This window comes from Oncorhynchus keta, chromosome 18 (assembly GCF_023373465.1).
Source record: "Oncorhynchus keta strain PuntledgeMale-10-30-2019 chromosome 18, Oket_V2, whole genome shotgun sequence".
Taxonomy (NCBI): Eukaryota; Metazoa; Chordata; class Actinopteri; order Salmoniformes; family Salmonidae; genus Oncorhynchus; species Oncorhynchus keta.
The window spans coordinates 52857471-52874458 of NC_068438.1; the positions used below are offsets into that span (position 1 = coordinate 52857471).

Below are 16988 nucleotides of genomic sequence, written 5' to 3' on the forward strand. Positions count from 1 at the left end.
GGAGACGTGATGGTTGTGTTAGCCGAGTCAGGGAGACGTGATGGTTGTGTTAGCCGAGTCAGGGAGACGTGATGGTTGTGTTAGCCGAGTCAGGGAGACGTGATGGTTGTGTTAGCCGAGTCAGGGAGACGTGATGGTTGTGTTAGCCGAGTCAGGGAGGCGTGATGGTTGTGTTAGCCGAGTCAGGGAGACGTGATGGTTGTGTTAGCCGAGACATGATGGTTGTGTAAGCCGAGTCAGGGAGACATGATGGTTGTGTTAGCCGAGACATGATGGTTGTGTTAGCTGAGTCAGGGAGACATGATGGTTGTGTTAGCCGAGTCAGGAGACATGATGGTTGTGTTAGCCGAGTCAGGAGACATGATGGTTGTGTAAGCCGAGTCAGGAGACATGATGGTTGTGTTAGCCGAGTCAGGGAGACATGATGGTTGTGTTAGCCGAGTCAGGGAGACATGATGGTTGTGTTAGCCGAGTCAGGGAGACATGATGGTTGTGTTAGCCGAGTCAGGAGACATGATGGTTGTGTTAGCCGAGTCAGGGGAGGCGTGATGGTTGTGTAAGCCGAGGTCAGGGAGGCGTGATGGTTGTGTTTGCGCTTGAGTCAGGGAGGCAGTGATGGTTGTGTAAGCCGAGTCAGGGAGACATGATGGTTGTGTAAGCCGAGTCAGGAGACGTGATGGTTGTGTTTGCCGAGTCAGACGTGATGGTTGTGTAAGCCAGTCAGGAGACATGATGGTTGTGTGAGCCGAGTCAGGGAGACATGATGGTTGTGTTAGCCGGAGAGTCAGGGAGACGTGATGGTTGTGTTAGCCGAGTGGGGAGACGTGATGGTTGTGTTGGCCGAGTCAGGGAGATGTGATGGTTGTGTTAGCCGAGTCGGGGAGGCGTGATGGTTGTGTTAGCAGAGTCAGGAGACGTGATGGTTGTGGTGCGAGTCGAGGCGATGATGGTTGTGTTAGCTGAGTCAGGGAGACATGATGGTTGTGTTAGCCGAGACATGATGGTTGTGTAAGCCGAGTCAGGGAGACATGATGGTTGTGTTATGAGACATGATGGTTGTGTTAGCTGAGTCAGGGAGACATGATGGTTGTGTTAGCCGAGTCAGGGAGACATGATGGTTGTGAGCCGAGTCAGGAGATGATGGTTGTGTTTACTTGCCGAGTCAGGGAGACGTGATGGTTGTGTTAGCCGAGTCAGGGAGACATGATGGTTGTGTTAGCATGATCATGATGGTTGTGTTAGCCGAGTCAGGGAGACATGATGGTTGTGCTGGCGAGTCAGGAGACATGATGGCTGTGTTAGCCGAGTCAGGAGACATGATGGTTGTGTTAGCCGAGTCAGGGAGACATGATGGTTGTGTTAGCGAGTCGGGGAGACGTGATGGTTGTGTAAGCCGAGTCAGGGAGACATGATGGTTGTGTTAGCCGAGGTCATGATGGTTGTGTTAGCCGAGTCAGGAGACATGATGGTTGTGTAAGCCGAGTCAGGGAGACATGATGGTTGTGTTAGCAGTCAGAGACATGATGGTTGTGTTAGCTCAGGGAGACATGATGGTTGTGTTAGCCGAGTCAGGGAGACATGATGGTTGTGTTAGCCGAGTCAGGAGACATGATGGTTGTGTTAGCCGAGTCAGGGAGACATGATGGTTGTGTTAGCTGAAATCAGGAGACATGATGGTTGTGTTAGCCGAGTCAGGGAGACATGATGGTTGTGTTAGCCGAGTCAGGGAGACATGATGGTTGTGTTTAGCGAGTCAGGAGACATGATGGTTGTGTTAGCCGAGCCAGGGAGACATGATGGTTGTGTTAGCGAGTCAGGAGACATGATGGTTGTGTTAGCAGGGAGACATGATGGTTGTGTTAGCCGAGTCAGGAGACATGATGGTTGTGTTAGCCGAGTCAGGGAGACATGATGGTTGTGTTAGCCGAGTCAGGGAGACATGATGGTTGTGTTGGCCGAGTCAGGAGACATGATGGTTGTGTTAGCCGAGTCAGGGAGACATGATGGTTGTGTTGGCAGAGTCAGGGAGACATGATGGTTGTGTTAGCCGAGTCAGGGAGACATGATGGTTGTGTTAGCGAGTCAGGAGACATGATGGTTGTGTTAGCGAGTCAGGGAGACATGATGGTTGTGTTAGCCGAGTCAGGGAGACATGATGGTTGTGTGCCAGGAGACATGATGGTTGTGTTAGCTCAGGGAGACATGATGGTTGTGTTGCTTGAGTCAGGAGACATGATGGTTTGTGTTAGCCGAGTCAAGACATGATGGTTGTTAGGAGTCAGGAGACATGATGGTTGTGTTAGATGTCAGGAGACATGATGGTTGTGTTAGCCGAGTCAGGGAGACATGATGGTTGTGTTAGCCGAGTCAGGGAGACATGATGGTTGTGTTAGCCGAGTCAGGAGACATGATGGTTGTGTAAGGATGAGTCAGGGAGACATGATGGTTGTTAGCCGAGTCAGGAGACATGATGGTTGTGTTAGCCGAGTCAGGAGACATGATGGTTGTGTTAGCCGAGTCAGGGAGACATGATGGTGTGTTAGCCGAGTCAGGGAGACATGATGGTTGTGTTAGCCGAGTCAGGAGACATGATGGTTGTGTTAGCCGAGTCAGGAGACATGATGGTTGTGTTAGCTCAGGAGACATGATGGTTGTGTAAGCCGAGTCAGGGAGACATGATGGTTGTGTTAGCCGAGTCAGGAGACATGATGGTTGTGTTAGCCGAGTCAGGAGAATTGATGGTTGTGCTAATGAGTCAGGAGACATGATGGTTGTGCTAGCCGAGCCAGGGAGACATGATGGTTGTGTTAGCCGAGTCAGGAGACATGATGGTTGTGTTAGCCGAGTCAGGAGACATGATGGCTGTGTTAGCCGAGTCAGGAGACATGATGGTTGTGTTAGCCGAGTCAGGAGACATGATGGTTGTGTTAGCCGAGCCAGGAGACATGATGGTTGTGTTAGCCGAGTCAGGGAGACATGATGGTTGTGTTAGCCGAGTCAGGAGACATGATGGTTGTGTTAGCCGAGTCAGGAGACATGATGGCTGTGTTAGCCGAGTCAGGAGACATGATGGTTGTGTTAGCCGAGTCAGGAGACATGATGGTTGTGTTAGCCGAGTCAGGAGACATGATGGTTTGTTAGCCGAGTCAGGAGACATGATGGTTGTGTTAGCCGAGTCAGGAGACATGGACAACACACACGTTCATTCATTCCTCTGTTTACATGTTTATCGTTTGTTGAGGGACGGATGGAGTGATGAAGGGGAGAGGTTTTGGGGAAAGGGACAAACACGCTCGACCTGTCGAAGAGGGGGTGGGGGGTCCGACCTGTCGAGCGGAGAAACAGAATCCTTTCCCCTGGAGAGCCATTCCTGGTCAACTAGTGAGGTCAGTGACAAGCTAGGAGTCAGGGGGGTTGTGTGGGGACACCCACAAACATGGCAAAATGCCAACCTGAAACTAGGCGGGGGGGCAGAAGAGAGAGAACAAACTGTGTTGCATGGCTCCATCTGTCTCCATCTCCATCTCTGCCCTCTCCATCTCTCCATCTCTGCCCCTCTCCATCTCTCCATCTCTGCCCCCTCCATCTCTGCCCCTCTCCATCTCTCCATCTCTGCCTCTCTCCATCTCTGCCTCTCTCCATCTCTTCATCTCTCCATCTCTGCCTCTCTCCATCTCTGCTCTCTCTCCATCTCTGCCTCTTCTCCATCTCTGCCTCTCTACATCTCTGCCTCTCTCCATCTCTGCCTCTCTCCATCTCTGCATCTCTGCCTCTCTCCATCTCTGCCTCTCTCCATCTCTGCCTCTCTCCATCTCTCCATCTCTGCCTCTCTCCATCTCTGCCTCTCTCATCTCTTCATCTCTCCCATCTCTGCCTCTCTCCATCTCTGCCTCTCTCCATCTCTGCATCTCTGCCTCTCTCCATCTCTGCCTCTCTCCATCTCTGCCTCTCCATCTCTGCCTCTCTCCATCTCTGCCTCTCTCCATCTCTGCCTCTCCATCTCTGCCTCTCTCCATCTCTGCCTCTCTCCATCTCTGCCTCTCTCCATCTCTGCCTCTCTCCATCTCTGCCTCTCTCCATCTCTGATCTCTGCCTTCCATCTCTGCCTCTCTCCATCTCTCCATCTCTGCCTCTCTCCATCTCTGCCTCTCTCCATCTCTGCCTCTCTCCATCTCTGCCTCTCTCCATCTCTGCCTCTCTCTCCATCTCTGCATCTCTGCCTCTCTCCATCTCTGCCTCTCTCCATCTCTGCCTCTCTCCATCTCTGCCTCTCTCCATCTCTGCCTCTCTCCATCTCTACATCTCTGCCTCTCTCCATCTCTGCCTCTCTCCATCTCTGCCTCTCTCCATCTCTGCCTCTCTCCATCTCTGCATCTGCCTCTCTCCATCTCTGCCTCTCTCCATCTCTGCCTCTCTACATCTCTGCCTCTCTCCATCTCTGCCTCTCTCCATCTCTGTCTCTCTCCATCTCTGCATCTCTGCCTCTCTCCATCTCTGCCTCTCTCCATCTCTGCCTCTCTACATCTCTTCTGCCTCTCTCCATCTCTGCCTCTTCCATCTCTGCCTCTCTCCATCTCTGCCTCTCTACATCTCTCCATCTCTTCATCTCTGCCTCTCTCCATCTCTGCCTCTCTCCATCTCTGCCTCTCCCATCTCTGCCTCTCTACATCTCTCCATCTCTCCATCTCTGCATCTGCCTCTCTCCATCTCTCCATCTCTTCCTCTCTCCATCTCTCCATCTCTTCATCTCTCCATCTCTTCATCTCTCCATCTCTTCATCTCTCCATCTCTTCATCTCTCCATCTCTTCCTCTCTCCATCTCTCCATCTCTTCCTCTCTCCATCTCTTCATCTCTCCATCTCTTCATCTCTCCATCTCTTCCTCTCTCCATCTCTTCATCTCTCCATCTCTTCATCTCTCCATCTCTTTCCTCTCTTCCATCTCTTCATCTCTCCATCTCTTCATCTCTCCATCTCTTCCTCTCTCCATCTCTTTTCCTCTCTCCATCTCTTCATCTCTCCCATCTCTTCATCTCTCCATCTCTTCCTCTCTCCATCTCTTCATCTCTCCATCTCTTCATCTCTCCATCTCTTCCTCTCTCCCATCTCTTCATCTCTCATCTCTCCATCTCTCCATCTCTTCATCTCTCCATCTCCCATCTCTTCATCTCTCATCTCTCTCTCTCCATCTCTCCATCTCTTCATCTCTCCATCTCTTCCTCTCTCCATCTCTTCATCTCTCCATCTCTCCATCTCCATCTCTTCCTCTCTCCATCTCTTCCTCTCTCCATCTCTTCATCTCTCCATCTCTGCCTCCTCTCTCCATCTCTGCCTCTCTCCATCTCTCCATCTCTCCATCTCTTCATCTCTCCATCTCTTCATCTCTCCATCTCTTCATCTCTCCATCTCTCCATCTCTCCATCTCTGCCTCTACATCTCTTCCTCTCTCCATCTCTGCCCCTCTCCATCTTCTCCTTCATCTGTCTCTGCATCTCTCATCTCCTCCCTACTCCTCTCTCTCCTCCATCTCTATTCTCTTTATCCTCCCTCTCTCCATCTCTCCTTCCCTCTCTCATCTCTCTTTCCCCCTCTCCCCCTCCAGCTCTCTCTCCATCTCTCTCCTTCTCCCTCTTTCTCCTTCTCTCTCTCTCCCTCTGTCTTTATCTCCCAACGTCTATCTCTCTCCTCCCTCTTTCCCCCATCTCTCTCCTCCCTCTCTCCCTCTCCTCATCCGCCCCTTCATTATTGACACACACACACACACACACACATGCAGCAACTGCCCCTGTCACTCTGCCTGCAGGGAGGAGATGTGATCGAGCTCCCGTCCCACTTCAGACCTCCTCTCTCCTTCTACACACGGCACCAGGACAGAAAGGCCCTCTAAGGACCAGAGTGTAGAACACACAAGAGGATTCACTTCAGACCTCCTCTCTCCCTTCTACACACACGGCACCAGGGACAGAGAACCCACTCTAAGGACCAGAGAGTGTAGAACACACAAGAGGATTCACTTCAGACCTCCTCTCTCCTTCTACACACACACGGCACCAGGGACAGAGAACCCACTCTAAGGACCAGAGAGTGTAGAACACACAAGAGGATTCACTTCAGACCTCCTCTCCCTTCTACACACACGGCACCAGGGACAGAGAACCCACTCTAAGGACCAGAGAGTGTAGAACACACAGAGGATTCACTTCAGACCTCTCTCCCGCTTCTACACACACGGCACCAGGGACAGAGAACCCACTCTAAGGACAGAGTGTAGAACACACAAGAGGATTCACTTCAGAGGTAAAGAAGATTATCTCATCGTTGGTTTTCTTATCCCTGTTTGGCCTCTTCACACATCATTACTTGTTGATTTATAATGCCCGGTGAGTTTAAGATTAATAATGTATTGATCAATCATGCTGAGATTTTAAAATATTTTTTTTTCAACAGAGACCTGTTCCTTAGGAAGACATGTCTCTCTCTCTGTCTGTCTGTCTCTCTGCCTGTTTCTCTGAGTGACTGTCTGTCTCTGACTGTCTCTCTCTCTATGCCTGTCTCTCTGTGTGTCTGTCTCTGACTGTCTATATCTCTCTCTGCCTGTCTGTCTCTCTCTGACTGTCTCTGTCGCGCTACTTGTCTGTCTCTCTCTCTCTCTCTGCGTGTCTGTCTTTGTCTGTTTGACTGTCTGTCTGTCTCTCTCTCTCTCTCTGCCTGTCTGTATCTCTTTTGTCCTCTCTCATCTCGCTTTTCTCTCTCTCCTTTCCTCTCTCTCTCTTCCTCCTTTCCTCTCCCTCCTTTCCTCTCTCTCTCCCTCCTTTCCTCTCTCTCTCTCCTTTCCTCTCTCTCTCTTCCTCCTTTCCTCTCCCTCCTTTCCTCTCCCTCCTTTCCTCTCCCTCCTTTCCTCTCTCTACTTTCCTCTCTCTCTGTCTCCTTTCCTCTCTCTCCCTCCTTTCCTCTCTCACTCCTTTCCTCTCTCCCTCCTTTCCCCTCTCTCTCTCTCCTTTCCTCTTTCTCTCTCTCTCTCTCTCTCCTCTCTCTCTCTCTCTCTCTCTCTCTCTCTCTCTCTCTCTCTCTCTCTCTCTCTCTCTCTCTCTCACTCCTTTCCTCTCTCACTCCTTTCCTCTCTCTCTCTCCTCTCTCTCTCCCTCCTCTCTCTCTCCCTCCTTTCCTCTCTCCCTCCTTTCCTCTCTCTCCTCTCTCTCTCTCTCTCTCTCTCTCTCTCTCTCTCTCTCTCTCTCTCTCTCTCCTTCCTTTCCTCTCTCTCACTCCTTTCCTCTCTCTCTCTCTTTCCTCTCTCTCTCTCTCTCCTTTCCTCTCTCTCTCATCCTTTCCTCTCTCCCCCTGTAACCAGTCAGTCTCTCTCGGTGCCCTGATGCCGTGGTCCAGACCCCAGTCGGAGCTCCTCCCTCCCCCCGGCCTGCGAACAACATGGAGATAGATGACCAGCACTCCCCAGAGAAAGGCTCTCTGTTTCCCCTCCACCTCATCCCTGTTACCGTCATCTGTATCCTCCTCTTCTTGGTCGGCGTGTTGGGAAACAGCATGACCATCCTCATCATCCAGGTAAGGAAGTGGGTTCGAGAACCAGGAAATGGGAGAAGGACGACATGTCAGACAGGTCTGGAGTGGACCGGCAGTTTAAGGATGAAAGGATTAATTAAATATTTGTGTTCTTCTTCTTCTTCTTCCCCTAGCGCTTCAAGGATATGAAGACCACCACGAACCTGTACCTGTCCTCAATGGCTGTGTCAGACCTCCTCATCTTCCTCTGCCTGCCCTTTGACCTCTACCGTCTGTGGAAGTACGTCCCCTGGTTGTTTGGGGAGGTGGTGTGCCGTCTGTTTCACTACGCCAACGAGGCCTGTACATACGCCACCATCCTCCACATCACCGCCCTCAGCATGGAGCGATACCTGGCCATCTGTTTCCCCCTCAGAGCTAAAGTTGTGGTGACCAAACGCAGGGTGCAGTACATCATTGTGGCTCTATGGACTTTTGCTCTGCTCTCTGCTGCCCCCATGCTGTTTCTGGTAGGTGTGGAGTATGACAACGACACACACCCGGACTACAGTACGAGACAGTGTAAACATACCAACTATGCCATCAGGTCAGGGCAGCTGCACACAATGATCTGGGTCTCCACTACGTATTTCTTCTGTCCCATGTTCTGCCTGGTTTTCCTGTACGGCTCCATTGTCCGGACACTGTGGAAGAGTAAGAACGACCTGCAGGGTCCCAACGCCATGGCCCGGAAGAGGTCGCATAGACAGACCGTCAAAATACTGGGTGAGTGACCGTCAAGATATAACCCTCTGTTTTTAATCCAGAATGTGAGTGTACTGGGGATAGGCATCATTTCGAGAGTTTTTGAAGACTTTGCCAGTTTATATTACATTTGGTTTAATATACTAATATTCATTCTAGGTCCGTCTCCATAGTGTGTGTACAGTCTGTCTCCATAGTGTGTGTACAGTCTGTCTCCATAGTGTGTACAGTCTGTCTCCATAGTGTGTACAGTCTGTCTCCATAGTGTGTGTACAGTCTGTCTCCATAGTGTGTGTACAGTCTGTCTCCATAGTGTGTGTACAGTCTGTCTCCATAGTGTGTGTCTCCATAGTGTGTACAGTCTGTCTCCATAGTGTGTGTCTGTCTCCAGTGTGTGTACAGTCTGTCTCCATAGTGTGTGTACAGTCTGTCTCCATAGTGTGTGTACAGTCCGTCTCCATAGTGTGTGTACAGTCCGTCTCCATAGTGTGTGTACAGTCTGTCTCCATAGTGTGTACAGTCTGTCTCCATAGTGTCTACAGTCTGTCTCCATAGTGTGTACAGTCTGTCTCCATAGTGTGTGTACAGTCTGTCTCCATAGTGTGTACAGTCTGTCTCCATAGTGTGTACAGTCTGTCTCCATAGTGTGTGTACAGTCTGTCTCCATAGTGTGTACAGTCTGTCTCCATAGTGTGTACAGTCTGTCTCCATAGTGTGTACAGTCTGTCTCCATAGTGTGTACAGTCTGTCTCCATAGTGTGTACAGTCTGTCTCCATAGTGTGTACAGTCTGTCTCCATAGTGTGTACAGTCTGTCTCCATAGTGTGTACAGTCTGTCTCCATAGTGTGTGTACAGTCCGTCTCCATAGTGTGTGTACAGTCTGTCTCCATAGTGTGTACAGTCTGTCTCCATAGTGTGTGTACAGTCTGTCTCCATAGTGTGTGTACAGTCTGTCTCCATAGTGTGTACAGTCTGTCTCCATAGTGTGTGTACAGTCTGTCTCCATAGTGTGTGTACAGTCTGTCTCCATAGTGTGTACAGTCTGTCTCCATAGTGTGTACAGTCTGTCTCCATAGTGTGTACAGTCTGTCTCCATAGTGTGTACAGTCTGTCTCCATAGTGTGTGTACAGTCTGTCTCCATAGTGTGTGTACAGTCTGTCTCCATAGTGTGTGTACAGTCTGTCTCCATAGTGTGTGTACAGTCTGTCTCCATAGTGTGTGTACAGTCTGTCTCCATAGTGTGTGTACAGTCTGTCTCCATAGTGTGTACAGTCTGTCTCCATAGTGTGTACAGTCTGTCTCCATAGTGTGTACAGTCTGTCTCCATAGTGTGTACAGTCTGTCTCCATAGTGTGTGTACAGTCTGTCTCCATAGTGTGTACAGTCTGTCTCCATAGTGTGTACAGTCTGTCTCCATAGTGTGTCTACAGTCTGTCTCCATAGTGTGTACAGTCTGTCTCCATAGTGTGTGTACAGTCTGTCTCCATAGTGTGTACAGTCTGTCTCCATAGTGTGTACAGTCTGTCTCCATAGTCAGTCTGTCTCCATAGTGTGTACAGTCTGTCTCCATAGTGTGTACAGTCTGTCTCCATAGTGTGTACAGTCTGTCTCCATAGTGGTGTACAGTCTGTCTCCATAGTGTGTACAGTCTGTCTCCATAGTGTGTACAGTCTGTCTCCATATACAGTCTGTCTCCATAGTGTGTGTACAGTCTGTCTCCATAGTGTGTACAGTCTGTCTCCATAGTGTGTACAGTCTGTCTCCATAGTGTGTACAGTCTGTCTCCATAGTGTGTGTACAGTCTGTCTCCATAGAGTGTGTACAGTCTGTCTCCATAGTGTGTACAGTCTGTCTCCATAGTGTGTGTACAGTCTGTCTCCATAGTGTGTCTACAGTCTGTCTCCATAGTGTGTACAGTCTGTCTCCATAGTACAGTCTGTCTCCATAGTGTGTACAGTCTGTCTCCATAGTGTGTGTACAGTCTGTCTCCATAGTGTGTCTATCTGTGTGTGTACAGTCTGTCTCCAGTCTGTCTCCATAGTGTGTACAGTCTGTCTCCATAGTGTGTACAGTCTGTCTCCATAGTGTGTGTACAGTCTGTCTCCATAGTGTGTGTACAGTCTGTCTCCATAGTGTAGTCTGTGTGTGTGTACAGTCTGTCTCCATAGTGTGTACAGTCTGTCTCCATAGTGTGTGTACAGTCTGTCTCCATAGTCTCCATAGTGTGTACAGTCTGTCTCCATAGTGTGTACAGTCTGTCTCCACAGTCTGTCTCCATAGTGTGTGTACAGTCTGTCTCCATAGTGTGTGTACAGTCTGTCTCCATAGTGTGTACAGTCTGTCTCCATAGTGTGTACAGTCTGTCTCCATAGTGTGTACAGTCTGTCTCCATAGTGTGTGTCTGTCTCCACAGTCTGTCTCCATAGTGTGTGTACAGTCTGTCTCCATAGTGTGTACAGTCTGTCTCCATAGTGTGTACAGTCTGTCTCCATAGTGTGTACAGTCTGTCAGTGTGTACAGTCTGTCTCCATAGTGTGTGTACAGTCTGTCTCCATAGTGTGTACAGTCTGTCTCCATAGTGTGTACAGTCTGTCTCCATAGTGTGTACAGTCTGTCTCCATAGTGTCTCCATAGTACAGTCTGTCTCCATAGTGTGTACAGTCTGTCTCCATAGTGTGTACAGTCTGTCTCCATAGTGTGTACAGTCTGTCTCCATAGTGTGTACAGTCTGTCTCCATAGTGTGTACAGTCTGTCTCCATAGGGTGTACAGTCTGTCTCCATAGTGTGTACAGTCTGTCTCCATAGTGTGTACAGTCTGTCTCCATAGTGTGTGTACAGTCTGTCTCCATAGTGTGTGTACAGTCTGTCTCCATAGTGTGTACAGTCTGTCTCCATAGTGTGTACAGTCTGTCTCCATAGTGTGTACAGTCTGTATAGTGTGTGTACAGTCTGTCTCCATAGTCTGTCTACAGTCTGTCTCATAGTGTCTCCATAGTGTACAGTCTGTCTCCATAGTGTGTCTACAGTCTGTCTCCATAGTGTGTACAGTCTGTCTCCATAGTGTACAGTCTGTCTCCATAGTGTGTACAGTCTGTCTCCATAGTGTGTACAGTCTGTCTCCATAGTGTGTACAGTCTGTCTCCATAGTGTGTACAGTCTGTCTCCATAGTCAGTCTGTCTCCATAGTGTGTCTACAGTCTGTCTCCATAGTGTGTACAGTCTGTCTCCATAGTGTGTGTACAGTCTGTCTCCATAGTGTGTCTACAGTCTGTCTCCATAGTGTGTACAGTCTGTCTCCATAGTGTGTGTACAGTCTGTCTCCATAGTGTGTGTACAGTCTGTCTCCATAGTGTGTACAGTCTGTCTCCATAGTGTGTGTACAGTCTGTCTCCATAGTGTGTACAGTCTGTCTCCATAGTGTGTGTACAGTCTGTCTCCATAGTGTGTACAGTCTGTCTCCATAGTGTGTGTACAGTCTGTCTCCATAGTGTGTGTACAGTCTGTCTCCATAGTGTGTACAGTACTCCAGTCTCTGTCTCCATAGTGTGTACAGTCTGTCTCCATAGTGTATGTACAGTCTGTCTCCATAGTGTGTGTACAGGCTGTCTCCATAGTGTGTACAGTCCGTCTCCATAGTGTGTACAGTCTTACATTACATTTACATTTAAGTCATTTAGCCGCTCTTATCCAGTGTGCATACACCTTATGACAACCAGTGGAACAGCCACTTGCATCTAAATCTTGTTGGGGGGAGTGAGAAGGATTACTTACCCTTACTTACTCCTTCCTAGGTACAAGTCTGTCTCCATAGTGTGTACAGTCTGTCTCCATAGTGTCTACAGTCTGTCTCCACAGTCTGTCTCCATAGTGTGTCTCCGTCTCCACAGTCTGTCTCCATAGTGTGTACAGTCTGTCTCCATAGTGTGTACAGTCTGTCTCCATAGTGTGTACAGTCTGTCTCCATAGTGTGTACAGTCTGTCTCCATAGTGTGTGTACAGTCTGTCTCCATAGTGTGTACAGTCTGTCTCCCCCATAGTGTGTACAGTCTGTCTCCATAGTGTGTACAGTCTGTCTCCATAGTGTGTACAGTCTGTCTCCATAGTGTGTACAGTCTGTGTGTGTGTACAGTCTGTCAGTCCATAGTGTGTACAGTCTGTCTCCATAGTGTGTACAGTCTCCATAGTGTGTACAGTCTGTCTCCATAGTGTGTACAGTCTGTCTCCAGTCTGTCTCCATAGTGTGTACAGTCTGTCTCCATAGTGTGTGTGTGTACAGTCTGTCTCCATGTGTGTGTGTCTCCATAGTGTACAGTCTGTCTCCATAGTGTGTACAGTCTGTCTCCATAGTGTGTGTCAGTCTCCATAGTGTGTACAGTCTGTCTCCATAGTGTGTGTACAGTCTGTCTCCATAGTGTCTGTCTCCATAGTGTGTGTACAGTCTGTCTCCATAGTGTGTGTACAGTCTGTCTCCATAGTGTGTCTGTCTCCATAGTGTGTACAGTCTGTCTCCATAGTGTACAGTATAGTGTGTACAGTCTGTCTCCATAGTGTGTGTACAGTCTGTCTCCATAGTGTGTCTACAGTCTGTCTCCATAGTGTGTACAGTCTGTCTCCATAGTGTGTACAGTCTGTCTCCATAGTGTCTACAGTCTGTCTCCATAGTGTGTAGTGTCTCCATAGTGTGTACAGTCTGTCTCTGTCTCCATAGTGTGTACAGTCTGTCTCCATAGTGTGTACAGTCTGTCTCCATAGTGTGTACAGTCTGTCTCCATAGGGTGTGTACAGTCTGTCTCCATAGGGTGTGTACAGTCCATCTCCATAGTGTGTACAGTCTGTCTCCACAGTCTGTCTCCATAGTGTACAGTCTGTCATAGTGTGTCTACAGTCTGTCTCCATAGTGTGTACAGTCTGTCTCCATAGTGTGTACGCTGTCCGTCAGTCTGTCTCCCTAAAATAGCTGTCGAAAAGAGTTTTCTATTTCCAGCATGTCAGGGATCAACACAGCCACGACCTCTGCAGACAGAATAACAGCAAAGTAGCTGCATTTGGATTCGTTTTAAAGCTGTTTTCTAGAGACGTTAATTTGGGTACATCCATAACAATGAGCTGATGACGTTAAAATTCATCCTGGTATAGTGTGCCATCTCGTCAACACTGTCCATTAGGACGAGATCACTTTGAATATTAAACACTAGGCTAGAAGCTAGCTAAACAAGTGTGTTGCTAGTAAAACAACCGAATGAAAAGAATAGCAGTTGCTGAAAACAGCTGGTTAATGGGGAAGGATTTGACCCACCGTGCTCCTACACCTGCATTGCTTCCTGTTTGGGGGTTTTAGGCTGGGTTTCTGTACAGCACTTTGAGATATCAGCTGATGTACGAAGGGGCTTTATAAATACATTAGATTTGATTTGATGGAGTGGAACTGGCCGACACGCGGAGCTGCATTATTTTCCAGAGAAAAGCCACGGGTTTGATTATCCCTTTTTTGTTTATACCATGACTATAATCTAATAACACGAGATACATGTTCATCATTTGCCACTAGACATGTGTTCCACCATTGAAGAAGGAAGCAAGTGTACTCGAGCGCTACGGTAGTTGCCGTGGTAACCAAACAGACTTCCTAGTTCACCAAACCATCCGTCCTAAATTTGTTATTGTGCAAAATATAATAATTCTCAACCATGCCAATAATGTTTTCTTATTAGACTTTTTGCTTTCAAAAGCAGCTCAAACACAGACCAAGTAACAATGCAACTATACGCCTTTTAAATCTACTATGAAAATGGTTTATTTCGATGTAGTTTTGATTTAACAACAACCCCCATGCTTAATATATATCCTCCAAACATCGGCTTCTCGGCCATTATCACTTTTATACACTTTTATACAACGGATTACCAACATATTCACACAATAACAATACTGGACATATTTCCATTGACTTTATTTCGATGAATTTATTCGTATATTTCATCCTTCCACAAGATTATAGTCCTGAAACAAATATCGGGTTGCTTTGCTGTTCTGGCTGCGCTGTTTTAACGTGACTGTAAATGAACCGTAGTTGGCAAGCGACGGATAATACCGTCGTCAACCAGTATGACAATATGGACCATTTCAAAACGAACGACTGGGTCCATGAAATACAGAACAAAAAAGACTTAATAACAACCGGGCCGTGTTTCTTGTAACCGAACTGATAGAAAGAAGGACCAGCCGGCTTCGGTAGCAAACCCTAGATTTGTGTCGGGATTATATCTCGTGGAAGGATGAAGAAATAGTATAAATTAATTTATCATTATTTTAATATGTTGGTAACCTGTTAGTATAAAAAGTGATAATGCCCTCGAAGTCGATGTTTGAGGATATATTGGCATGGCTGTGACGAAGTCGTGCCAATATATCCTCCAAACACCGCCTTCTCTGGCATTATCACTTAGAATGCCCTTAAAGCCAATCAGAAACGAGTATTCAACAATACCATGGTATAACTGGTTTTAATGTCCATTCTAGAATGCCCTTCCAGCTAATCAGAAACGAGTATTCAACAATACCATAGTATAACTGGTTTTAATGTTCATTCTAGAATGCCCTTAAAGCCAATCAGAAATGAGTATTCAACAATGCTGTAGTATAAGTTTGTTTTTAATGTCAGAACAAAACCCTGATGATATTAACAGGTCACTGCAAGGAGAAAGACAGTGTGTGACCTAATAATGACTCTAAAAGCCTGTTTTAGTAGAACAATGATGTCCATTGATCGCCTACGTAGCCAATCAACTGATTTGTAGTCCTTGATTTGTAGTCCTGTCGTGTTCTAATGGAATCGTGAATCCCGTGTGTTCATTTAATAGCCTGTCAATATTTACTGTGTCTGCTTCTATATGAATTAGCTAGACAACTACAAGTGCATGGCAGATACCATGTCGCCAACTTTTTTCAGTCCACAAATTGGATTGTCATCAAAGGGACTCATTATTCAGAGATAATGGGGATTTTCATGACCTTGTTGCTCCACCCCTACATTAGGATCACTAATTCACCGCCTTTCCAACAGAGTATAGGTAACATGACAGCCCCTGTCACATAGCTCATACACTATATATGCAAAAGTCTAAGAAACGTCTAAGAGCAATAATGACTCAGCCACAAAATGGTAGACCACACAAGCTCACAGAACGGGAACGCCAAGTGCTGAAGCGTGTAAAATCGTCCGTCCTCAGTTGCAACTCTCACTACCGAGTTCCAAGTTGCCTCTGGAAACAACGTCAGCACAATAACTGTTCTTTGGGAGCTTCATGAAATGGGTTTTCCGTGGCCTGCAGCCGCACACAAGCCTGAGATCACCATGTCCAATGCCAAGCGTCGACTGGAGTGGTGTAAAGCTCAGCGCCATTGGACTCTTGAGCAGTGGAAACGTGTTCTCTGGAGTGATGGATCACGCTTCACTATCTGGCAGTCCAAGGACTTATCTGGGTTTGGCAGATGCCAGGAGAACGCTACCTGCCCAATGCATAGCACCAACTGTAAAGTTTGGTGGAGGAGGAATAATGGTCTGGGATAGTTTTTCATGGTTCTGGTTAGGCCTTCTTAAATCCAGTGAAGGGAAATCTTAACTAGGGCATACAATGACATTCTAGATGCTCTTGTGGCTGAATGGAAGCAAGGCACCGCAGCAACGTTCCAACATCTAGTGGAAAGCCTTCCCAGAAGAGTGGAGGCTGTTATAGCAGCAAGGGGGTGACCAACTCCATATTAATGCCCATGATTTTGTAATGAGATGTTTGACGCGTAGGTGGTCGCTTTAGGTCAAATAGTTTATATCCTCTAGTGCTCCTCAATCTCAGTGAAATGTCTGACCATCACAGGCATATATTTAGAGAGATTGGAAACTCTTGTTGGAATCTGTGGACAGGCACGGTTTAAGTTTTTAAGTCACAGGTATCAATTCCCTTTCATATAAATGACAAATCGTCCCATCACTTTCAAGTTCAAATATGTTTGTGTACCACAGGATCAGTTCTGGGCCCTTTTACCTTTTATTATGGAAACACTTGGTTGCATAGCTCAAACCCTACCACTATCATCTTTCTCTCTATATTTCTCTGTATTTCTCTGGGAGCTTTCTGTATTTCTCTCTGTATTTCTCTCTGTATTTCTCTCTTCTTTCTGTAGGCCATCATTGTAAATAAGAAATTTGTTCTTAACTGACTTGCCGAGTTAAATAAAGGTTAAATTAATGTTCCATTTCTCTCATTCCTCCTCATCCCCCACCAGTGATGGTAGTCCTGGCGTTTGTGATCTGTTGGCTGCCCTATCATATCGGCCGTAGCCTGTTTGCCCAGGTGGATGACTACGAGGAGGCAAAACTGAGCCAGGACTTCAACGTAGGCTCCATGGTCCTCTGTTACCTCAGGCGCCTCCATCAACCCTGTCCTCTACAACCTCATGTCCAGGAAGTGCCGCGCCGCCGCTATCGCCTCTCCTGTTAAGACCACGAGCCTCACCCCCAGCTACTGGCGGCAACAACCATCGACCAACCGGACAGAGACAACATCCTCCAGAGAAGAAACCACCACACTGGACGATACAATTATCGGAGTGTAGGAGGTTAGTAAGGACAGTGCCATGACCTCTAACCTCCCAGTTTGGAAAGAAGTGTCTGGTGCAGGAGATGACATCACTACAGTCACACTACAACACTATGTAGTATCAGTA

General features: G+C 47.6%; 1 pseudogene; it reads left to right on the forward strand.

Moving 5' to 3' along the window:
- Window positions 1–676: 676 nt before the first annotated feature.
- Window positions 677–16877, forward strand: LOC127909047 (growth hormone secretagogue receptor type 1-like; annotated as a pseudogene).
- The last annotated feature ends 111 nt before the right edge of the window (window positions 16878–16988 follow it).